Source organism: Equus przewalskii, chromosome 1 (genome assembly GCF_037783145.1).
Source record: "Equus przewalskii isolate Varuska chromosome 1, EquPr2, whole genome shotgun sequence".
Taxonomy (NCBI): domain Eukaryota; kingdom Metazoa; phylum Chordata; class Mammalia; order Perissodactyla; family Equidae; genus Equus; species Equus przewalskii.
Window position 1 is genome coordinate 93,655,027 of NC_091831.1, and position 24,876 is coordinate 93,679,902.

Below are 24,876 nucleotides of genomic sequence, written 5' to 3' on the forward strand. Positions count from 1 at the left end.
AAGTACAAAAAATAAATTCACTTCCACTGGGGATGCATCAAAGAGTTGCTTTAAAGGCTTCCCCCCAAACTCACGGCTCCCACCAGAGAAGTGCTCACTCTCTGGGAGCAGCGGGCACAAGCCAGCAGCCATCAGCTTGATTGCAGGGTGGGCCACGCCTGCCCTGGCCCTGGCTGCCTGGCTGTGGCCTCCTCCCATTGGGTCCCGGGTGAGCCAAGGTGGAGAGGCCTGGTCTCCGCAGGCGGCTTGGCCCTCTCGGATCTCCTGCTCTGGCTGAGAGCCGGGGGCCAGGAAGGAGGGAGGGGAGGAGGGTGCGAGTGAGCCTGGAGGTTGGCCTGGGCTGTGTCTGCGCAGTTCTCCATCTCCAGCTGCGGGGCGCACACAGCAGGCACGGGCACAGGGGGAATGAACGACTTTCTGAGGATGGGGTATCCTCTCCAGGGGCTGCTCCAAGGAAGCACCAGGCCCTCGGGCCGGGAGGGAGAGGTTGCATTAGTCCTTTTCCCTGGCTGCCAGCTGTCAATCGGTGTCCTTACAAGGGAGGGGCCTCTGTGGATATTGAGGCTTATTACCACATCGCGGATCAGCACTTTCCTGAGTTAGCCAGGACCCAGAGACTGCAGGATGGACAGGTGCCCCAGAGGAAAAAGGGTCTGGACAGTTGCCCCTTTTGCAACACAGGCCTGGATTCGGACTTCTGTCCTTCCCTCCTTCCTGCAGTCAGATGTCAGCTCTGACTGGGTATCCACGGCGTGCTGTGCCTGGGGCTGAGCCCAGAGGCGGGCAGTGCCCGGGCTGGTCCCTGCCTGCACACAGCTCATCTAGTGACCGGACGTCTCCCAGAATGTCCCTCTGGTCCCCCTTCCTTTCTCTTTCCTTCTCCTGCTCCTGCTGTCTTTCCACACTGGGTGAGTCATGAAGAAACCTGAAATGGGGTCGCCTTTATGCACAGCGTTCTTTTTCCTTTCTCCTTCTGATCATCCGAATGCCGGATAATGAGAAACGTCTGGGGACAGAGACGGAGTGGAGGAAGGCTGATTGGCTTATCGATTGATCGACTGAGCGAGCCTCAACCTCACTCATCTATTGAGCAATCAGTCTGTGCCAAGCTCAGCGGTGCGGGCTGGGACTACAAAGCGAGGAGGACCAAGCCAAGGCCCTGAGGTGCTTGAGGCCAGTGCAGCGGGAGGGTGGGTGAGGCACGCACCACAGATCTGGGAGGAAAAGGCTGTTGTTAAGTTGGAACAGACCCCAAAGGGCCCCCAAACCCTACCAGGAGGGCAGGGCCACGTGGAAAATGCCAGGGAGCACAGGGTCGGCAAGGTCACGGAACCCCGGAGCATAGGACCATAAGACCACTCTTGCATTTCAATCCAACAAGCATTTATTGAGCACCTATTGTGTGCCAGCCAGCTCCTGTGTATTCCCAGGGAGACAGCAGAGATAAGACCCTCAAGGACTCATAGTGTGGGGGGAGCGTAGGGAGAGCAGTGGGCAAGAAAAGAGGCAGTGACAATTCAGGGCACTACAGGGTGTGTGAGGACAAGAACGGGGGGCTGTGGAGGCCCAGAGGAGGGCAGCCTTGGGGAGGAGGGGGATCAGGGAAGATTTCTCAAAAGAGGCACCACGGAGTTATTTTAATAAGTTTAAACAAACTAAATTTTCATTTGTTTTGAAAAAAGCTTTAAGGAATTTCACTGGCAAGACACCCCAGTGTCTAGAAAAAAACCCCGGAATCCATTAGTGAACAAATAGATCAAATATCTGATGGGTGTTTTCTCAATTTTTGGTGTATTGGGAAGAATCGGAGCTAGACACAGAGAAAATCAAGTTGGTGAACAATAATTAACTCTTTTTAAGGAGGTAACAGCTCAGCAGGGAACATATTTACATTGTGGATTTACTCCCAAATTGTGACAGAATGATATTAGCAGGAAAGGCAAGAATACGGAGGCAACAGATAACATCTAAAATTGGTAAACTGAGAAGTAGTAGGATAAACATGAAGGTGAATATCAGAAAGGAGGAACTAAAAGAACTGAAAATGGTTAACCGTCGGGAGGGCTTGAGTGGGGGAGCGAGGGGGGCGCGGGGCTTGCTGCTCCATCCTCATAAGCCCCTCGGTATTGTCTGATATCAAAAAAGATGCATATGGATTACTGTGATAAAAAACAAAATTAAAAGGAAGCAAACAAACAAAAGAGGCTTGGTAAAGCAGCCAACGTTAAGTCAAGTTGGGATCACTCTGATCTCCTTGGAGTACTCAGCCGAGAAGCAGAAAGGGCGCCATGCGTATATGTTTATGAGAATAGAAATTTCTTCAAGGAAGAACAGAATCCAGTGGGCGCCTGCCCCAGGGAACACGGTTAGGGGGAACAGAATGGAGAGAAAGTACCTTGGGGAAAAAACCTGCAGAATATGGGCCAGTGGCTTTAACAACAAGATCTGAAGCACTAGAGACCGTTCTCCTGGAGACCAGGAGACCCAGAGAGCAGGGTGCTCCTAGAGCCATGCAGGGGCCCAGACCCTGAGGAACAGCGGGGGGTGTATTAATGCAGCCGACGTGGGCGACGGCAGCAGATCCACGCACGGGGAGCAGGGTGGTCGGAGCGCGCCGGCCTGAGCCCTGGGACCCCTCACAAACCCCAGCCTGAGTTTGCACGGCACCCAGCATCATGGTCACTGCGTCCACGGTGCCCTCGTGCCCTGGTACTCACACACACGTGCCCATCGTTCCCAGCAGCCACTTCTGCTGTACGTTATGGTCTTTTCTAAGCCTTTTAAACTTGAATCGTGGAACAGCAATGCCCCACTTGTCCAGAGGTCTCTTCTCTGGGAAACTCGAATTCCCCCAAGAATAGAGAATGTAGAGTATACCAGAAAGCTCAGAAGTCAACCCGATGTGGGTGTCTCCCAGACGGGTCTTTGGTGTCATGGTCACTCCTCCCTCCACGGGACAGAGCCCCTCACTTGCAGCCTTTGGACTCAGTTCTAAGAAGCCTGTCTATCTGGCTTTCCAGACTGCAGCAGATGCGAGGTGAGAATTAGGAGGAGGAGCACGGAGGTGGAGGGGACACTGTTGCTGGAGACTGTGACAGCTGACAGCAATGGTGCGGGATGAAAATCATCACATGGCAGCCTGGGACCATTTGGGGGGGGCAGGCAACTCCAGCACTCAGCCCATGGTTCAGTAACTAGACTCAGAAGCATGACTCGGCGTCATCAAGACACGTTAGACCATATTTGAGTACATTCAACATTCTCAGTCTAGGACTCAGAGATGCACACGTTGGGTACAGGTCGGTAACGTACCCAGTCCTGGGACAAGCACAGCAAAGGCATCAACTCTGCTCATCTCCCAGCTGCCACCCAGAATGGTGGGTCAGAAGGGCCGGGCTCTGCTCCGCCTCATGCTGTGGACCTGGGCACAGCCACAACCTCTCAGAATCCCATGCACTAAATAAAGAGAATGCCTGCCCAACCGGGCCAGGATGCTGTGGGTCAGATGCAATGACCTTTACGGTCAGCTGACACATTTTGTAAATATAATGCCACCTCTTTTTCTGGGTGGCTGGACAGGATATCCCATAATTCACACAGGGGTAGGGGACAACTGTACCCTCTGCCTTAGGACTTTTTTAGACACAATGAAGCAATCATCAGGTGAGTTTCAAAACTATGCAAACTTAACTTGAGCGTCCTCCATCAGACAAAGCCAGAGTCCATGCAGCAAGACAACTGGCCTGCCTGGACTCTGCAAGGCCACTGTCACACTCACACAAAGCAGGGGCACTGTTCTAGATTAAAAGAAGCTCAAGAAATGTAACAACCAAATGCAACACATGAGGCTTTTTGGATCAGGAAAAGAGCCTAAAATACATTTTTGGAGGACAACTGGGGAAATTTGAATAGGACTGCACAGTCACGGGTCGCTTAATGATGAGGACATGTTCTGAGAAATGCATCCTTAGGAGCTTTCGTCATTGTGTCAACATCACAGACTGCACTGACATAAACCTAGGTGGTATAGCCTGCTACACACGTGGGCTCTATGGTACTCATCTTATGGAACCACTGCTGCATATGCGGTCTGTGGTTGACTGAAATGTTATGTGGCGTATGATTGCATATCAGATGATATTACAGATCTTCCTTGACTCACGATGGGGTTACAGCCCAAAAACCCATCGTAAGTTGAAAGTATTGTAAGTTGAACATGCATTTAATACACCTAACTGACCGAACATCCTCGCTTAGTCCAGTGCACCTGACACGTGCTCAGAACACTTACATTAGCCTGCAGTTGGGAAAAGTCATCTAACACAAACCTATTTTATGATAAAGTATTGAATATCTCATGTAATCTATTGACTACTGTACGGACAGTGTAAAACAGCACGGCTGTCGGGGTACAGACGGCTGGAACTGTATCGGCTGTCCACCCTCGTGATCACAGGGCCCACGGCAAGCTGCAGCTCACGGCCACGGCCAGCATCACGAGAGAGGCTCGTAAGGCATATTGCTAGCCCAAGAAAGATCAAGATTCAACTTCACAGTAAGGTTTCTACTAAATGAGTGTGGCTTTGCACCCTCGTAAAGTCAAAAAATCTTAAACTGAACCATCCTAAGTCGGGGACCGTCCACCCTGAATGATGACAATCTTAGGGGTGATGATGCTATCGTAGTCATGCAGGGGAACATCCACACTCCTAAAAGACCCCCGCTGAAGTATTTAGGGGTGAAGCATCGTGCTGCCTGTAACCCACTTTCAAATGATTCAGCAAAACCACGTGAAAGAGAGTAAGAGAAAACAAACACGGCAAAATGGTAATGACTGGTGAATCTAGATGAAGGCGCTTAGCTTTTCTGTTAGGCTGGACATTTTCAGCACAAAAAGGTATGAGCAAACAGACCACGCAGGGGAGCTGTGTCTTGTTCTTTGCATCGGTTGGGCCAATCTTTGGTTTGTTACCCAAGCTGCCCAACGCAGAAAGCGGCGTGCCCGGGATGAAGAGATGGGCTACCGCAGTGTTCCCAGTCTGCACGGCGCGCACAGGAAAGAGTGTCTGAACTGCACTCGGGTGCACAGTCAGGGCTGTGCAAAACCAGCCTCGGGCCCTAGCTGCCCCGGCCCCGCCCAGCCCTGCCGCCTGAGGAAAATCAATACCTGGGCTCAGACTAGTGGCTCCTGCATTTAGTTCAGCATCTTGGCAGGAAAGCCAGGCCTGAAGGGTTAAGGAGGTAGACACTACACTCAGACTCTCACTTGCATCTTTGCCTCCTCATCAAGTCTTCCCCTGGGGAACGCATCTCTTCTCCCTCAAGCCTGTCTCTTACAGGTCTGGAGACAGCATCCAGATTTCTTCCTGGGCCCATCACCACCCCCAGATCTTGAGTTCTTTGAGGGCAGAAGCCCTGCCTCCCTCATCTTCAAGCAAGCATCCTGGTACCCCACATTTGAAGGTCAGAGAAAAGGACCCAGATGGTGGGGATTATGAGTGCTGAGGATGCTCTAACAGTCGGAAGCATGCCGCCCCTGTTCCGTTCTAGCTAGCCCTCACCTCGCCAGGCGGTGGCGAAGGCTGGAAACCCCAGGCTCTGCTACCGGGTCGTGGTACTCACTGGTGATCAGGCCTCAGTTTCCCCTTCTGAAGAGGGTCCTTTCCAACTGACTCTCCAGGGGTCCCATCTCTGCTTAGTGCTCCCTTAGTTCATTCTGGCCAGGAGCTCAGAGCTGATTGAGCAAGGTGGCCTTCCCATCAACACAGAAAAGTCCCAGTGCATTCCAGCTGTGGGCAAGAGTGGTAGCTGACTCCTGCCAGTTTCCTGAAGTGCCCGTAGGGGATGCCCAGACTTGTGGCCCTGGTGGAGCAGACACATAGACCCTGGATGTACCCACCCCCAGAGTCTTTGGTAATTTTTAAAAGCCCCTCCCATGATTCGAATGTGCACCAAGGTTGAGTACCATCTCCCAGAGACCAGGTCCTCAGAGCTGAGCCAGACTTTTCCCCAGTCCTGCTGTCCCCTTCTCCCCAGCCATTCTCGACTTCCACCTTCCACCTGTCCTCTGAGCCATCCCTTCCCTGTAAAGTTCCTTCTCCTTCTTTCCATCTTCCCAAACCTCTCTCATCCTTCAAGGTGCGGCTCAACGTCTCTTCAGTAACCCTGGGCTGCCAGCCTCTCCGGGAAGGCGGGGCCTTGCAGGCCACACACAGGATATGGACGCCATTCTCAGGCATCGGGGAACCAGAAGAGGGTCTTAGGCAAGGAAGTGTCAGGAACCAATGGCTGCTTTGAGAATCCTTCTGGCTACTGTGTGGAGAGTGCGAGGGAAGGCCGGGACACAGTCCCACTAGGCATATCTATTTAACCCCTTCACACAGCCCGCCCCCCAGCTCTAGGCCTGGGTGGGAGCTGTGGAAGCCGCTGTCTTTGGGAACTGAGGCCAGGTCTGTCACCAGGGCCTGTAGGGTGTCATAAGGAAGAATGGAGCAGGCTTTCTTCCCACTGTGGCCAGTAGGGCTGACAGCTGAATGTGGGGAGGAGGTGGTGAGTGATGAACGCGAACAATGAGAATTCATTCCAGGCTCCCAACGGGCAGAGACCATCTGGACAGAGCCAGAGGCCACCGAAGGGATGTCCCTCAGTGGGGGAAGGTGCTCACTTGAGCCACTTCAGAGAGAGGCTTCGGAAGCCCAAGGAGCGCTCCCGGAGGCTGATGGCGTTCAAAGGGACATTAAAATCAAACAGCACCAAATGAATGGATGGGAAACGCTATAGAGCAAACACGGGACAGGATTTCCCCAGACAGAAGCGAGGGAGAGAGGGGGGAGGGCAGCGAGGATGGAGGAGAAGAAAGAAAGAAGGAGGAGGAGTGGGAGGGAGGGAGGAAGGCTCTCAAAAGCTTTCTGAGTTTACAAAGAAAGGGGGAACCGGGGTAGAGAAGCACAGAAAGGAGAAGTTGAGGGGGAAGTCACTCCAGCCTTGAGAAAAGCTGTTGTGGGACAGGGTGGGGACAGTGTGTTCAGGGCTGGCAGCTGGTTTGGATGTAAAGTCCCTCTTCCACCAAAGAGAAGCCCAATTTTGCCACACTCGGAAGGACCAGAACTTCACAAGGAGGGGACCTGCTGACCTCAGGGTGCATGCAGTCCCACGGGCCCCAGGCCGAGGACGGCCTGGGCCCGGCTTCCTCACGCTCTGCTGTTGCTGTCTTGAAATTCTCACTAATTTTCAAAGAAGGGGCCCTCATTTTCATTTTGCACCAGGCCCTCCCCCGCAAATTACATAGCTGGTCCTGGCTGACCTTTGCAGAGGACATTTTGCTAGAAAGGTGGGAGCAGAGAGGCGGTGGGCCGCCCTGCCCCGGCACAGCTCCCTGTTTGCTAACCAAACACGCGGCCGACGCTGTTGACTCAGCCCGGGGATTAGCGAGCACAGGGCTCCTGGCCCAGCCGCAGAGCTGCAGAGGAGCCGCAGAGCTCGCAGAGCCGGCCGGGCTCGGGGAGTGTGCACGGAGTGGCATGTGTGCTGGGAAGTGCAGTCATTCAAGAAGCTGTGAGGGTCTGCCACACACACCAGGCACAAGGTGGTCCCGGCCCGGCCCCAGTGCAAGCAGCAGCCTGACACCCAGTGCCGGCCCGGAGACCAGCTTTTCCCTGTTGGCCGGCAGCTGGGCTCCTCTGCGCAGGGAGGGGATGCTGCTGCTGGGGGAGCTGGGGGTCCCAGGAGGAAGCCTCTGCTCGGCACTGGTACCCTGCAGATAGCTGAACTGTTTAGGACCAGGACCATGGCCTCATGTTGTGGCCCCCACATTTTAGGGACCACTGTGCATGGTGTCGCCAAGTCTCCAAGCGCAGTGGAGAGGAGATGCAGCCCAGCACATGACCACGGGCTCATACCAGACCCAGCCCCTCCCCCAACTGGGCTCCCTTACTCTGCTGATCCTTTATGCAGGCCAGGGACCCCCAAATCCCAACACTACCCTAGCCTCTCCCTGCTGCCAGAACCTCCTTTCTGAAGACCAAAGGCAGAGCCCCCCAGACTCCCCTTCTACCCGCAGGCAGATCCTGGGGTCTGCTGCCCTGGCCTGGGCTCCCTCCTGGGACCCCTGCCATCAGGCCTCCTTCTCTGCAGGGGGAGGGGACCCTAACACCACCATTTCCAAGGGCTCGCAGTTCAGAAGAGCAAAACCTCTTAGGCCCAACTTGGGGGGGTGACTTGGAAGAGGCCCGAGTCCCACAGGTGCCAGGTGTGCAAGGGAAACACACCTGCAGGCAAAACGGGAGGCAGCTGCACCCGGACCAGAACAAAGGCAGGCTCCACAGGCCTGCGAGGGTGTCCTGGGCCCTGGGCAGCTGGAGGGCACGTGGGCCTCCCAGAAGGGCCGGGAGAGCAGGTCGGTGAGGCAGGCCAGGCTTCCCTTGCTGCTAGGGAGGGCCCTCCAGGAACTGAGTTAATCAGCAGGAAACTGATGGCTGTTTCCTGACAACCCCACCACCACCGCCACCACCACCAAGGGCACAGAACACACACACACATGCACACGCACACACACAGGAACTCGGAAACAGGGAGGGCGGCTGGCAACTTCCTGGAGACCCACAATGCAATCCACTCGTTCAAATAATGTAGACAAAACAACACGAAAGACCCTCCCTTCCCCAAGTGCAGACAGTGTGCGGAGCCCCTGGCATGTTATTTTACTTCTGTCTCCCACGAGAACCCTTCCAGGAGGGACTGTCATTCCCCTTTCTAAACTCTGAATTGTAGAGAAGCAGAGTCAGTGGACCAAGGTCACAGCTCCGAAGGCCATCTCTTGAACCACCATGCTCCAGCCCGGAGCAGCAAATCTCTCCCACGGGCTCCATGACCAGGGTTCAACAAATCCTATGGGACAAGCGGAAGGGCTCAAAATAGAGCGGCCAGCTGGTGTGGCAGCGGACTCCCGTCTGCAGGAACTGCTTGTTGGGATCTGGAGGATGGGAGTGAGAAGTCTTCCACGTTTCCCCAACTCGTCTCCTACTTTCTACTCTTAAGCTTAAGAGCACACCTCCCACTGCAAACTCTCACCATTTTTCACCATACCCGGAGCTTCTCAAACTCTCTGCAGTGGAGGATCAGCTTTATTGGAATCCCTTGAAGAATTAACACTAACAGGCAGCTCCAGGTCCCGTGAACTGCCAGACGAAGTCAGTGATGCTCACAGTGGTCCACACCCTGTTCAAGATGCAGCCGCCATCACCTGCTTGGATGTCGTCATGGCAACGTCAAACTATAGGAGTTTCTAAGCTTCCTTCTGATTTCTCTTGGCTTGCTAACACTGTGCAGAACAGTATCAGTCCACGGGCCGTCCTTTTGTGTAGCACTGGCCTAGGAATGCACGACAGTGTTTCTAAACTTAAGAGCTTTAAATGCAGATGTATTCTTTCCTCTTAGATGAAAATTCTCCTGATAGGTAAGAGAGCCTCAAATCTGCCCTTTCTTAATATTTCAAACATGCATTCTCGATTGCCACTTTTTGGGGATGTTTCATTTTCCACGGTCATCTCGCCTGCCTCTCTTCTCTCTTAAAGACAGAAAATAATATATGTAAGTTTCTTAAGTGTTCTTGGAATTTACACGCAACGACACGTGGCCTGCTGAGCTCCATGGAGCTAAGGTTTGAAGAGAATGTTCTGTCAATGAGAAATTTACAAGTGCCCAGTACAGAGTACAAAATTTGCCATCCTTACACACGTTCATAACGCCACTGGGTCCCTCCAGATGAAAACGGGCTTCGGTTGATAACAGCCCAAGCATTTGCAGGTTTAATCTCAGAGGATAAAGGCCACTGTAACAGTTCACGGCTGGCCCAAGTTGACCATAACAAGACTGGCAGCTCGGAACCACCTGAAGGTCTTTTAAGATGCAAACTCCTGGGTCCCGCCTAGATCCAGTGAATTTGGGGCTGGACACAGGGAACCGCATTTTAACAAGCTCCCCAGCAGGGGATAACAAATGGCACGGCCACTGAAGATGCCCCTGCTGTCTAGGAACAAGGAGTGACGGGGTGTGACCAGTGGCTCAAAAGATTTGGTCTTGGGAAAGTAAAACAAACCCAAACAAACAGAACCAACTGGGTTTATCCCACCAGGGAACGTGCTGTGTGAAGCTCTGGCATAGACAGGCCAGTGGAGTCGATCCAGTTTGCTTGTTTGTTGAAGGTGGCCTCACATTCTCCGCTCTGCTGGGCCTGGCACATAGTAGACACTCAACTAGCGTCACCTGCCGTTGTTCACAGACAAGGAAATCAAAGCCCAGAAGGCCTGTGGTTTGCTGAAAGTCAAGTTCTTGGCAAAACTGAGACTTACCCTGGAACCCTCTATGCCTCAGTCTCCTCATCGATAAAAGGGAGATAACAGTTGCAAATTCTTAGGGTGGTTGGGACAATGAAACGAGGGAATGGTTTTGTAAATGCATCTAGCCTGGCCTCTAGTAGGCACACAATAAATAACAGCTGTTCATACAACATTATTATCAATTTAGAAAGTCTGAGAATGACATAAAATCTGTTTCCGGATGAGCCGGAGTTTGTTTATCCCACATGGTTCTTATTAGCACTAAATGCCCGTGGTGGTGCTGAATGGCCAGAAGGGTCCCTACACCCTGGCAGCCCCTTTCTGCTTGGACCAGGAGAGCTCACCACCCAGCAAACACCCCAGCCCATGACATACACCTGGCCTGCGATTGCTCTCGCGGAGGCCAGCTGGCGGAAGCTCTCTGCAAACACGCTCTTGGGCCAAGCCTCTCGGAGAGGTTTCCCAGTGGGCACTCGTCCAGCACATTTATTACGTCCATAACATGTCAGGCATGGGGCTGGTCATCGGAAAATGAAAGAATAGCCATCAACAGAGCAGAGCCTTCCCTTGCCAGGAGCTTACACACTGGAAAGTGGGTATAAATGGCTATTTTGGGTTAAAAATTTCTATTATAAAATTAACAAAATCACCCAATGCAAAGAGTTTGAAAAAGATGAAAGAGAAAAAAAAAATTAATACTCCTGCTCATCCTAACCCAACCACTTCTGTGTTTCTCTTCTTGGCCCTCTCCAAGCACGGGGTTTTCACATGGTTTGGGTCACGGTGTGTATAAGCTCTTGTCCTGCTTGTTTTCTCTCACCTGGACGACACATGCAATTTCCATGTTGCATGTTCACGATCAATAATCAGAATATTCGTACACAGAACATTCACACGAGTGCACAGATCACCGTCTGCCCGCTCATTCCCGCACTGCAGGACATTCAGATGGCTTCCGATTTGTCCACACTGCCCACGAAATGCCTTCATGCATTCATGCAGAGAAGAAGATACAGAGGAGAGGTAAGTGTTGTATAATCCCATGGTGTCAAATGGGCCTGGGGTGAAGAATGCCACTGTGTGCACTTGAGCAAGTTACTTAACCTCTCTGAACTTCAACTTCCTCCAAAATGGGCATAACGTCTCCTTCATACCGTCGTGGAGAGGATCAAACAGGAGACCATCCGTCAAACACCCAGCACAGGGCCTGATAATGAATGTGTGCTTTCTTTGCTCTTACACGTCAGACGGTCACGCCTGTGCGCACTGAACACTTTCTCAAGGACTAGGGCGATGTGCACAGACCCCCTTGGAGCACGGTGCAGCAGCTTCCAAAACCTCCCCACAGAGTGCTAAATTTTGGGAGATTTAGGATTCACGAGCTGACATATTCAGGGAAAAAGTGATATGTGTTCTGCAAATTACTTAAAAATGGTTCAGATGGGGCCAGCCCAGTGGTGCAGAGGTTTAAGTTCGCACGTTCCACTTTGGTGGGCTGGGGTTCGCCGGTTCGGATCCCGAGTGCGGACATAGCACCGCGTGGCAAGCCATGCTGTGGCAGGCGTCCCACATATGAAGTAGAGGAAGATGGGCACAGGTGTTAGCTCAGGGTCAGTCTTCCTCAGCAGAAAGAGGAGGGTTGGCGGCAGATGTTAGCTCAGGGCTAATCTTCCTCAAAAAAAAAAAAATGGTTCAGGAAAAAAATATATGCATGCATGGATGAAGCAAATATGGCCAATGTTAGCATCTGTTATCTCCAGGCGTGGGTGTATGAGTATTTACTGGACTATTCTTTCAACTTTTCTATATATTTGAAAATTTTCACCATAAAAGCTTGAAGAAAACCTCTAATTTAAAAGGTAAAAAATGGTATCATACTCTAAAACTTGCACTGCCTTCATGGATTTGCTCGACAAATATAAATTCAATACAGTATCTGTCACGCAGTGAATTGACCTGGTTCCTGACCTCAAGGAGGCCATCATCTGGCATTTAGGTTGGGTATTTATTGCTAATTATATAGTGTTCACTTTGTCTTCAAGCTTAAATTTTGATTTTTAAAACTCATATATATAGGATCTTGGTAGAATTAAAATACTAACCCTTTCCGTGTCTTCTGATAAGATCTTTCTTTCCCCCAGGCTCTCAGTTGTCTTGTAGACTTCACGTAGGAGTTACGATTTTTTAAAATGTAGTCAAATCTGCTGAATTTTTTGAGGATTTTTGATTTCTAAACTTTAGAAATCAACCTCTAGTCCAAAGTTTGGTATAAATTGTGCATGCTGTTACGTTTCCTCCTCCTTTATAACGTGCTTCTGTTTCAGTGTTCTCATGTTGACTAGAATTTTAAAGGCAATGTTAAATAGTGATGGTGACGTGATGCAATTTGTTACTGGTTCCAATAGGAATGCCTCTGGTCTTTCACTGTTCACGATCACATTGGCTATTGGTTTGAAACAGGTATTCTTAATCATGCTAAGAAGGCACCCTTCTATTCCTTTTTCTGTGTATTGATTAGGTAGAAATGGTTATTCGATTTTAATCAATTTTCCTCCACATACATTGGACCCAATCCCGTTTTACTGCTTTCACCCATTAGCATGACGTGGTTACTATATTAAGCTTTTCTAATATCGACAGTTCCCCTCTCCTTGCCTGACTGGGTTACGGTGGATGACTTGTTTAATATATTCTTGAATTCTATTTCCGACACAGCATTTTCATTCTTGAATATGGTCTCTTTGCCATGTTTAATATCAGGTTTATTTTGCTTTGTAGAATGAATTGGAGAGCTCTCCATCTTTTGCTAAGCCACGGAAGAGCTTAACGTTATCAGCATTATCAAATTGGAAATAATTACCTAGCAAAAACACTTGGGACCAGGGTCTTCTTTGGGTAGAGGGGGCAGTGCTTTGATACGATCACAAATTTTTTCTCAATTGGCAACATACATTTTCAGAAAAGGATTGATTTGAGATTTTCAAATTTGAGCCTATTGTGCATACATTTCTATTTTTAAAAATCTATCTATTGCAATGTCCCCTTTTCTCATTCTTATTATTTTTTTCTTTTCTCTCTTTTATTTCTCAGTAGATTTGCCAGAGGTTAGTCTACTTTATTGTTTGTTTAAAAACAGAACCAGCTCTTGGATATGTTTGCTAATTTCACTGTTCCTGTTTTCTAATTCATTTATTTCTGCTTTTATCTTTACTCTTTTTTTCCTTCCCGTTTTCCTCAGGGGCTGTTTTTCATTCTTTTTTTCCCTAAGATCTCAGGCTGAATGCTTGGTTTATTCTTTCTCTCTCTCTCTTTTTAATAATAAAAGCATTTAAGGCTATGAGAATATCTCCCACAGGTTTGGTTACATGGCATTCTGGGTTTCAATGCTTTCTAAATACTCGTCACTATATTCTTTATTTCTTCCTTGACCCAAAAGCAATTTAGGAGAATGTTTTAAATTTTTTCAAGTGGTTGGGTTTTAGTTTTAGTCTGTTTAAATTTACAGTATTTTGGCTAGGTTTACTGCATGGTGAACAAAGGACTCCCAGACTGGCACAATTTCTGTTTTGGGTAGAACGTGAGTTCTTACAAGTTGCTTACTGGTGGCTGACAGAAATGTTTGCAAAGCATATGCTCGCTCGCAAAGCTCAAGTGCTTTTTAAAAATTTTTGCTTGCCATAATGTTTGTGATGTCAAAGGAAAAAGGCTGTAAAGTTCAACATGCTTGTAACCATGTTTAAAATACAGTATATTTTCATATGTGCATTCCAAAGGACAGTGAGGAAATATATAAAGGTTCTAGACAGTGTGGGTCATTCCTCATTGTTGAGATTATGGAGAATTTTTACTTTCTTTACACTCTTCTGTATTTTCAAACTTTCTTTTTTTTTTTTTTGAAGGTATGCTTTTCTTGGTGAGGAAGATTGGCCCTGAGCTAACATCTGTCGCCAATCTTCCTCTCTTTTTTTTTCCCTCCCCAAAGCCCCAGTACATAGTTGTAAGTCCTTCTAGTTCTTCTACGTGCGATGCTGCCACAGCATGGCTTGATGAGCAGTGTGTAGATCTGTGCCCAGGATCTGAACTGGCGAAACCCTAGGCCGCTGAAGCGGAGCGTGCAAACTTAACCACTATGCCACTGGCCCAACCCCCTCAAACCTTCTCTATAAGACTTACTACTTTAATAACAAGATTTCTTTAAATGTTTATTTGCCTAAGGTTTGGTAGCAGAAATGATCTGCTCTGAGCTTTGTCTTTGCAAAGCTCCCCCTGGCCAGAGAGGTAAGAAATTACCAGGAAGAACTTGAGAAATAATTGGATTTGGACCCCAAACAGCATTGACACCTGAAGACGGTGGCCCTGTGAGGCTCCCACAGTCACTCTGGCTCTGGAGGAAAAGGAAATTCATTCCCGGGGGGCACCCAGGAGAACCACCCTCATCTCTCCACGCTCCTCACTCTCAAATGAGCATCACCCCAAAACTGGGATGGCGGAGTTTTCCCTCAAAGGGAAAAAACAGCGAGATCCAAGTATTACAGTTGATCCATGCGGGCTTTTATTTTTCTTTCTTCCTCAACGTGATCTCTGAGGTCCCATCCCAAAACCTGCATTTTCAACCCAAGGTGAACAGCCAGAGCCCGTCTGAATTCAGAGGAACTCTGGCCCTCGGAAATGGAAAAGGTGGCTGATGTTCCCCTCAGATGTTCCACCAGGTCCTGCTGCTCACCCCGGTCCCAGAAGCTCTGGACAGAGGGGAGGGTGGCCGTACTTCCACAGAGCTGCCTGGTCAGTGTGTGTGACAGACACTCCAGAGACCTAGCAGCCTGCTCCATGACTGCTCACCCTGAGAAGAAAGCGGGGATGGGAGGGAGAGGCAGCAGGAGCGAGAAAGGATGAGAGAGAGAGAGAAGAGGTGTGTGTGGCCGGAGGTGTTAAGGGCAGGGGCGAGGTGGTGCTGGGGGACCCATCATTTGACAAGCACGCAACGAGCGCAAGACTACACAGGAGCCCTGCCGGCCACCGGGCTGACTTCCCCTCCCCGTTTATTACCATTACCAGGAGTCGTCTCCCACCGGGGTCTTTCTCCTGTTTCTCTGCCCTCCATCTCATTGACCCAAATCCTCTGTGTGAGAAGACAGTGGCAGAGAGGAGGGAGAGACGTGTGCCCAGGAGGAAGGGGCCTTCAGATGTCTCGACGGCTTCCAATGAGCCCTGTCCACTCTGGTGGAGAGTTCGGGGTCACCCGAATCAGAGTGGGGAAGACCCTCTTGGAAAGTCAGGGAAGAGAATATGGAATGAATTACAACGGCCAAGCAAAGGTGGGAGGGCCCAAAGGAGGTGCAGTGATGGGCTAAGAGATGCTAGCATGTGCCCAGCCCCCCAGTGGAGTGTCCTGTCTCCTGGGAACGCTCACTGCCTGGGTCTGGGTTCAGCAAGGGGAGTTGAGGAGGGTCTCATGATGCCACCAGGGAAAAGAGCCACAGACATCCTTTCTCTGAAAACCTTGCCCCTCTCCCCCTCCCCCCACCTTGCCCGTGGCTTCCTACATCCAGGCAGAGCTCTGCCCACCACCCTGGCTGTTTGCTGGGCAGTGACCTTCAAGTATGTCTATGTTTAAGCCTGATGCCACTTACAGGCCCCAGCTTCCTGCCGATGCTCCATGCAGTGCCTACACAGTGGGTTGAACCACCTGAATCAGAACACAGCCAAGGGCTTGCAGCCATTACCCTTTGGAGGAATGCTCCCCAGGGAAGGGGTGCTCCCCGCGTGTCAGCCAGCAGAACTTGCTTAGGGAGAATGGGAGAGGGCAAGTGTTTTAGCTTTCATTTTTATCAAGAAGTCAACAGGCTCTCCAGTGGCTGATCTGACCCACCTCTGCATCTCCTGCTTTACTTTTCTGGTGTGTCCTAGGAGTTGGGAGGTTCAACAGATGCAGTGTGAACTTTGGACTCAGTCGCACCTGGGTTCAAATCCCACCACCATCCTTTGTAGGTGCAAGGCCTTAAAAGTGGCCACCTGCATGAACCTCAGTTTCCCTGTCTCTGAAATGGGGCCGGAATGAGGTTTCTTGCAGAGTCCCTGAATTCAAAGTCCAGCCAGTGCCTGGCCCGGAGCAGGTGCTCAGCAAACACTCGTCGTCCTTCTGCTTCCCTGGCTGGGATCGGGGGAGCCAGCCTGAAGGTCTCACGCACTTGTGCAACATTTTGACAGACTGGCTACATTCTCACATCAACTCAGCAACTATAAATATGTATTAAGAACACAGTCCGGTGGAAAATTTTTACTTGGGGTTATTTCTTGGGGTTAGTTTTAAGAAACACAATCAAGCATAGAAAACAGGCTTTTGTAAATTATCTGTAAACAGCCGGGGAAAAGCAGAAATTTTGGGTGAAATGAGAAAGAATACAAGCAGAAGGACTATACTTACTCCTCTGAAAGGTTTCTCAATTCTCAGATCAACATTTCCACGGGGCTCTCCCCACATGGATTTAACACCACCACAAGCCCCAAGTCCCCTGGTCTGTGCCTGAGTCATGTGGCTTCTTGGCTCAGCACCCACTGGTGCCTGCCCCAGGCCTCGGGATGAAGTCCAAGCCTTTGGACACATTCCCAGATTGGCCCCTACCTATACCTCCAGCTCCGTCTTCTACCATCTCACCTACACACCCTCCCTCCCATCCACACCAAACCAACACTGATGCTCCAAACGTGCCTGCTCTTTCTGCCTTTGCAAGTCTTGGGCCCCAACAGAGTGCCCCTGCTCCCCTTGTCTGCTGAGACCCAGGGAAACACCACCTCCACCAGGTGGGCTTGCTGCACACATCCCTGGGGACAGAGACCACGCTGTTCCCCTTTTGGTCACAGAGTTTAGCACATGGTAGCTGCTTGGTAAAATGTGTGCTGATTCAGTGAAGGAATAGAGAGATAACCAAGGGAAATCTGTAAAAGAAAAGAGGGTTGAGGATGGCGCGGGGCTTTTCCCTGACTTCTCAGCCCCGCGGTCCACGGGCAACAATGATAACCATGGATTACACAGCACAGAGCACAGCCATGAAGAGCAGGCTCTTGGACCCATTACACAGCTGCGAGACCAAGGCTCGGTCGGCGGGGTTCTGGATCCCTGGAGCCAGGAGACAGCGAGCCAAGAGGAAAAGCCAGGTCTCCTCTGATCCTGAGACCTGTGGCTTGAGGTGCTCCCCTTGCCTCCGAGCCCACGTCTGAGGGGAGCGATCTTTGAGATCTGCTCCTGCCTGTGGGGAAGAGAGCAGCTCTGCGTTTCTACGTTTGCTCCACTTTCTGTCCTGCAGAACTCCCCAAGGCCCAGAATGTGCCGGGTCAGAAGCTGGAACTCACATGGGAGCAAACATTCGACTCATCTCGGGCCACCCAGAGCCGAAACCCCCACCCTTGGACCCAGCACTGGCCACACTGCTAAGGGCTGGGTGCCACATCTTCTCCCACAGGACACCAAGGTGCCCACTTTGTGCCTTTAATGGGTCCAACACCATTGAAAATAGACTCATTTCCCCCAAATCTTAATTGGCTAAGAAGCCAAGTGACAAGTTTCACTGGATTCTAAGTTTGCAGGATGGGACCTGTACCACTGTCACAAATGGGGGTGTGTAGAGTGTGGGATGGGGATGGGCCGTTCCGGGAAGAGAGGCAGGCCTGGGCAGATAAGAGATCTCCTCCACCAGACAGATAACGGGGCTAAAATGACAAAGGAGCTAGAAGCCGGCGCGAGAGAAAGGAAGAGCATATTAAATTTTAAACAAAGCCCACCCCAGGGGAAACCTCCAGCCTCCCTCTCCCAACCATGCCTCTCGTCTCCAGCACAGGAGTTGTCAGGTTCATAGAAACAGAATCGTCCCCCATCTCAAGGGGCTGGGGTTTTGTGTTTCTGTTTTTCGTAGCCCAACGGGCAGCAGCTGGCACGCTGTGTCTCTCTCGGGGGGAGGCAGCTCGTCCCCCCACCATGGCCTTCCCACTAGGTCTAAGAAGGCAGGGCAGGCTGGCGCCAGACCTCGGCTGGGACAGCACCGCCTGGACAGGAGGGTGACGAGGGGCCGGGCCCCGGCGCAGAGCGGATGCAGTTTCGGAAAGCTCGGGGATGTGCTTGGACGTGTCAGGTCCATAAGGTGGGCACCAGCCTGGGTGTCACCAGGAGCAAAAAGGCAAGAAGGAAGCTGAGAAGCAAGAAAGGTCCTCCGAGGCCTCACCAACTACCAGAGAGAATGTGCTGGTATGGAGGAGGAAGAGAGCAGAGAAGGAGGAAGAGAGAGTGAGGAGCTGGACAGGGAAGGCCCAAATGATTTAGCCTAAGCAAATGTTCCTTCCTCAGTAATTCCATCAAACCTCCTCCCGCCCCCACAAGGCGACGGCTGAGAAGCCGGGCTGCCAGGGCTGCAGGTCTGGGCAGAGGCACTCCCCGGGCGGGGCCCGGGGGCAGGGTCTGAGGCCTGCACAGGAGATCTTCCGTCCCGCCTCCGCCTGCAAACACCAACCCAGCCGGTCCAAGGGGGACCAGCCTTGGTCTACGGAGTTAGGGCAGGATGTTTATTTTTTGAGCATCCTTTTGGGACAAAGACCTAAGTTCTCTGAGAGACTGGAATCCTCAAAGCCAGCTCTGCCCCAGGCACTGGAAGGATGGGCACCCCGAGGTCTCCCTGGGGAGCCACAAGCCTGCCCAACTGCCTGGTCAGAGGAGACAAGAAAGGCCTCTGGCCTCAGCCCTCAAGTCCCACTGCAAACAGAGGGGCAAGAACAGGAGGTTCTCATTCACATCAGCTGTGCCCTGGGTCCCTCGGGCCTTTCCCAGGCCAGCCACTCTTAAGAACGAACCTGCGTGAAACAGTTCGAAAGCGGTGTCTTAAAAACGCACGACCAGGTTTTAAAAGAATAAGACTTAGTATTCACCTGAAGGAATCAAAAATACTATACTATGTTTCTGGAGGCCAATTTAACCAACTAAATCCAGAGTCTCTAGAATGTGTCCTTGGCCCGGTGATTCCCTTCTAGAAATGTAGCCAAAGAAAATAATCAAGGCTGTGGGCAAAAACACCCAAAGATGTTCACCACAGCATTCTTTATAAGAGAGAAAAAGAGGACACAACCTCAGTGTAGGAGACTGCTTAAATATGTTATGGTCCATCTGTTCAAAAGAATACCATGCAATCCTTTAAAGAAGCTGGTGGAGAATGTGTAACACGATGGAAATTTTAATAACATTGTTAAGTAAAAGCAAAAAAAAGAGAAAAAACTAACATGATGGTACATACAGTATGATTTCATTTTTTTAATTAAAAAAGATGCTGGAAGGGTATAGAATATACTCAAATAATAATTATAGGTGGTTTTTATTTTTTTCTCTTCGATTGTTTGTATTTCCTAAATTTTCTACGACAACTATAAATCTCTTTGTAACAAGAAAAAAAATCAATAAAAGCTATTTTCTGAAAAACAAAAGGAAGAGATCTAAGATCCAAGGGGCTGTTCATTTCTCGGACCTTCAAATCTGAACTGGATTGAAAACAAAACAGGCCAAAGACATCTCAAAACCACCTAAGAATATTTTCAAGAACTAAGAGGTGGTTTCCAGCGAGCAGGAATCAAAATCCTCCGGAAGGCCCGGGTGAGCGAAGGAGGGGCGAGGGCCACGCGGGGAGCCGAGCCCCAGGACACCCTGGACCCAACCCTCCGTCCAGGCTGGGGGAGGGGAGGAGGGCCAGCATAGAGGCCAAGGTGGGAGAAGGCAGAACAAGCGTTCCTTGTGTCCTCGATCAAGGAGAGGACAACGGCCATCTCTCTAGACCGTGAATTCGAGGGGGAGAAAAGGAAAGGCAGGTCCTGAGTGAGACTTGTTCGTCTACCTGGAGACACGGAACGAATTTTTACCACGAAGGTATCAAAGCCCCAAAACAGGGGTCTGGAAGAGAAATTCTGATAAGCTGTGTAGCTGACGCAAAAGAGCTCAGCTGATGTCACACAGAAGTCCTTCCAGAGAATGAGTGAGAGTGTGAGAAGATAATGGAAGGGAACGCTTCGGAGGGCGTTAAGAGTATTTAGAGTGTACCATTTACAGAAGCTGGCCTCTGCGCGTGAGAGAGAGGACCGAGAGCCCAGGAAGGAAAAATTCCACGGGGCACGGACTTAATTATTCAAGCATCAGGAAAACCTGAGGAGCAACGGGAGATGTCTAAATTTCTCCAGTCCTCTTTACCGTCAGAAGCTTTAAAGTCTATCTCAAATATCAAAATGCGTCCCTTGGGAAATGTTTATTGGGTGCTCCTATCCATCCGTGCATTCAGCCAATAGCTGGGTGCAAACTTTTGACGGGCGCAGCTCTGTGATGGTCAAGGCACTTCCACTTCCCCTGGCCAAACACACACACACGGGGTGGGTCATTGGGATGCATGCCCCCTAGAGATGCCAAGGAGCACGGTGATGGGGTGTTGGACGTGCCGGCTCAGGCCCACGGATCCTGAAGATGTCCTACCCCCACGAGCATTCCTCAGCCCCAAAGGACCCTCCTCTTTCTTAAGAAATGACTCCAACTTAGAGAATAAATACGACACCGCACACCAGGACAGGTGGTGCTGGATGATTTTGTATCTCTTAAAAACATCAAATTCTCCCCCCAGGTGAAGCTGTATCCTATAAATTACTGCCTTCTATTATATATGGCCAACACCTTTAGCTTTGTTCTCCATACAGCACTGCCCTTCAGCAAAGAGGAAGCAGGCAATACGTTACTTTGAAAACGGCACAGGTGTTTCTGTGAGACAAAAAACCACGCTCCCTCCCTTTAATTAAAGAGATGCCATCCAACTGCATAGAAACTCTTGCATCCGACTCTCAATAGAAAAATAGACAGAAAAAGTTATTCTTCCAGAATCTTCCAAGTACCAAGTGCCTTTAGCCCCGAAAACTTCCCCGCCATGGAACAAAGTGGAGGCAGCAGGAAGTGCTCCCTTGGCACCTGGCAGCAGCTGGTACCTACCTGAGGCCAGTTCACAGACAGTAATAAAAGCTCCCTTGACATAATGTTCAGGTTCAGACACTCTGATAAAAGCTGGGAACTTCAAAGCCCATTCCTGATCCTCCTCCCTGTGTCTGATGTGGCTGGCTGGGTTCTGGGCTGGCTCCACTACCTACTGCCTGAGCTTTGCCCCGGAGGCACTCGTGAGCCAGCAAGACAGCTGGAGGAGGCAGGATGGAACCTCACACTCTCTCCCCTGGGATGGAGGAGCCTAGGCCATGGCGTACAGCCACTGGTCCCGGACCAATGAGATGTCGGTTAAAAATAAAGGAAGGAAACAAGAAAAGAAAATACTGACCTACAGACACGAGCCCAATGGTTCTGGAGTGAGAACTGGATTCCATGCCAGGTTCCCAGGCTCTCTCCACGAACCTGGGGCAAGTCACTTCAGAAGTCTGAGCTTCAGCTTCTTGGTCTATAAAAATGGTAGCCTAGGGGCTGGCCTGGTGGCATGATGGTTAAGTTTGCACGCTCCATATCAGTGGCCCTGTGGTTTGCGAACTCGGATCCCAGGCGCGCACCTACGCACTGCTCATCAAGCCATGCTGCAGTAGGCGTCCAACATATAAAATAGAGGAAGATGGGCACAAATGTTAGCTTAGGGCCCATCTTCCTTAGCAAAAAGAGGAGGAGTGGCAGCGGATGTTAACTCAAGGCTAATCTTCCTCAAAAAAAAAAAAGAAAGGTAGCCTCAGTCACGGTTGCTGAGGAGAGTAACTAAAACGGCCAATGAGAAGATGCAGAGCAAAGGTGAGAGCCTTCTTCCCTCCCTCCCTCCCTTTTTCCCACCCTAACCTCCTTCTTTCCTTCTTTAAAATATTTTTTCAAATTAGGTAGTATATGCTCAAGGTACAAAATTCAAAACGTAGAAAAAGGCACGCAATGAAAAGTCAGCCCCCGCAGTGGGAAACCCTGTTACCAGACTCCTACGTGTCCTCGCAGAACCAGTGCCGAGCCAGGCATTCTGTTCCTTACTCTCTCATTTAAGAAACGATCTGAGCAGCCACACCCATGCCTAGGGAGCTTTCCCATTGTCTTCTCCAGCTGCACAGAACTGCACTGTACGGTTGTAGGATAATTTATTTACCAGTTTTCCGCTGACAGACATTAAGGTTGTTTCCTTTTTTTTTCTTTTACAAGCAATGATGCAATGAAGTATCTTGAAAAATGCATCATTTCGCATGTACGCTCATATCTGTGAGAGGAATTCCCAGAAGTGCAATGGCTTGCGCACTTTTAATTTTAATACGTACCATCGAAATCTTCCCTATACAGGTTGTATCAGTTTACACTCTACCGACAATTATGAAAGTATCTGTTCCCAGTGTCACTTCTCCATAGCAGAGTTGACTTGCATTTCTCTTATTACCAGTGGGCTGAACACGCTCTTATGTGGTTAAGAACCACTTATATTGCCTTTTCTGTGAACCATTCACATTTTTAGCCCATTTTAAAAATTGGGTCAATGGTCTTTTTCTTATAGATCTGTCGGGGCTCTTTAGATATTAAGGGTATTAGCTCTATCTCTGATATATGTTGCCAAATGTTTTCCCAGTTTTGAGAAGTACGAGACTTTTTTGACTGTTTTATGTTGATTTTGTCACAGAAATTTTTTACTTGTACAAAGTCAAATACATTAATCTTTTCTTCTGTGGCTTCTGAGTTTTAAGTCAATTTTAGGAGGTATTTTCCTTGAGTTCATTTTTTCTATTTACCATCTTTAATCCATCTGAAATTAATTTTGTTATAATGTGTTCATTTTTTAGACAGCCATCAAGTTGTCTCAAGTCACAAAGTTTAAAATGCCATCTTTCTTTCATATTAATTTACCTTTGAGTCCCTTCTCTTTCTTCTCTTCCAACTCATGCCCCGTGACCTCAGAATTGTGATCTCTCTCCACAGCCCTCCTGTTCCTTCAGCCCATTTGTGAGCCAGAGTTGATCCATGTCACCCTGACCAACAGTTACGTTGAATCTCAGTATCTCAGAGCACGCAGAGATCTCAGAAGCACCGCTCCATTTGACAGCTAAGGACGCCGAGATCTAAAGAGGTGAACTGGACTTAGCCAAGATCTTGGGGTAGGTTAGTGCTTGTGACTTTAAAAAAAAATTACTATTCAGGAAGAGGAGTATTGATTTTGTTATAAATTCTGTTCAATCAATAGATACCTATTAAGCAACTACTCTGCCCAACAGTGAGCCAGGCACTGGGGCTCCAGAAATAAATGACAGAGTTCTGAGCTTTCAAGAAGCTCAGAGTCCAGTGTGGGGTCTGACCACACATATCGACAGACTAAGAGGTAAGGTGACAGTGGCCAATGAATGTGGAAGGACTGGTTAATTCTGCAAGGGATGGCATGGGGAAGGCTCAGAAGAGGCATAGTTTTTCATTAGCCCTGACATGGACTAGGACTTTGTCTGAATACGGAGAGAAGGAATTTGGCAATAAGAGAACAGTGGAACCAAGCGGGGTGTCTGGAAGAAAGTAATTTAGCTTAGTGTTAGCTGTGGGTGGAGTTTCAAAAAAAAAGGTTCCTTTGAGAATCTGTGGTCACTGGTGGCCCTCGTGTGGGTTTGGGCTCTGGTCCTCAAAACTGCAAGCTAAGAGTTATTAAAAACAATGGACCCATCTGAGGGCCTTGAGGTGTCTCACAGAAGGTAACATGTTTCCTTCCTGGAAGAATGTACTCTCATCCCACACCTCGAAGAATTCTCACAGAGAGAATTCTTCTTTATTTTTTTTAAAGATTTTATTTTTTTCCTTTTTCTCCCCAAAGCCCCCTGGTACATAGTTGTATTATATTCTTCATTGTGGCATGTGGGACGCTGCCTCAGTGTGGTTTGATGAGCAGTGCCATGTCCGCGCCCAGGCTTCAAACCAATGAAACACTGGGCCGCCTGCAGCAGAGCCTGTGAACCTAACCACTCGGCCACGGGGCCAGCCCCATCACAGATAGAATTCTAACAAACATAAGCTCACAATCAAAAATCATGAAACACGTAAGGAAACAAGCCCTCATGAGTGGCAATCAGCAGAAGCATTAAATAATAGAACCATACTTGCAAATACTTCAGAGGCTGGAATTACTGGATACAAAATACATATGTTTAATATGATTAAGGGAATAAAATTGGGATTTAAAAACACAAGTAAGGAGAAGGAGATTGTTAAAAAAAAAAAAAGATCATGCATATTTTAAAAAGGATAAAACAGGAACACAGAAATAAAAAATCTGACCATCCAGATTACAAACTTAAAAGATGAGAACCAAAGAGAATAACTGAAATGAATTAAAACACCATCAAATATATTAAAACCCATGAGTTAATATTGATAATAAAAATACCTCAGTGGAAGGGCTAAATGGAAAATTAGAGATAACTGAAGGGAGAACTAGTGAACTGGAAGAGAAATAAGAAATTACCCAGAAAACAATACAAAAAACCCAAAAGATCAAAAAATAAAAAAGAACTTAAGGGACATAAAGGATAGAATAAGATCTAA

The 24,876-nt window shown here is 49.3% G+C and overlaps 1 protein-coding gene across 8 annotated transcripts in view; it reads right to left on the minus strand.

Moving 5' to 3' along the window:
- The window catches only part of ZNF710 (zinc finger protein 710), a 63,586-nt gene that overhangs the window by 28,920 nt on the left and 9,790 nt on the right, over positions 1–24,876 (minus strand). The window contains exon 1 of one of the 8 annotated variants that reach the window (XM_070617429.1): positions 9,070–9,565. The exons of the other annotated variants lie outside the window; for them this stretch is intronic. The gene's annotated coding sequence lies outside the window, so the exon portion shown is untranslated. Of the gene's footprint in view, positions 1–9,069; positions 9,566–24,876 lie in introns of those variants that run through there. 8 annotated transcript variants of the gene reach the window in all.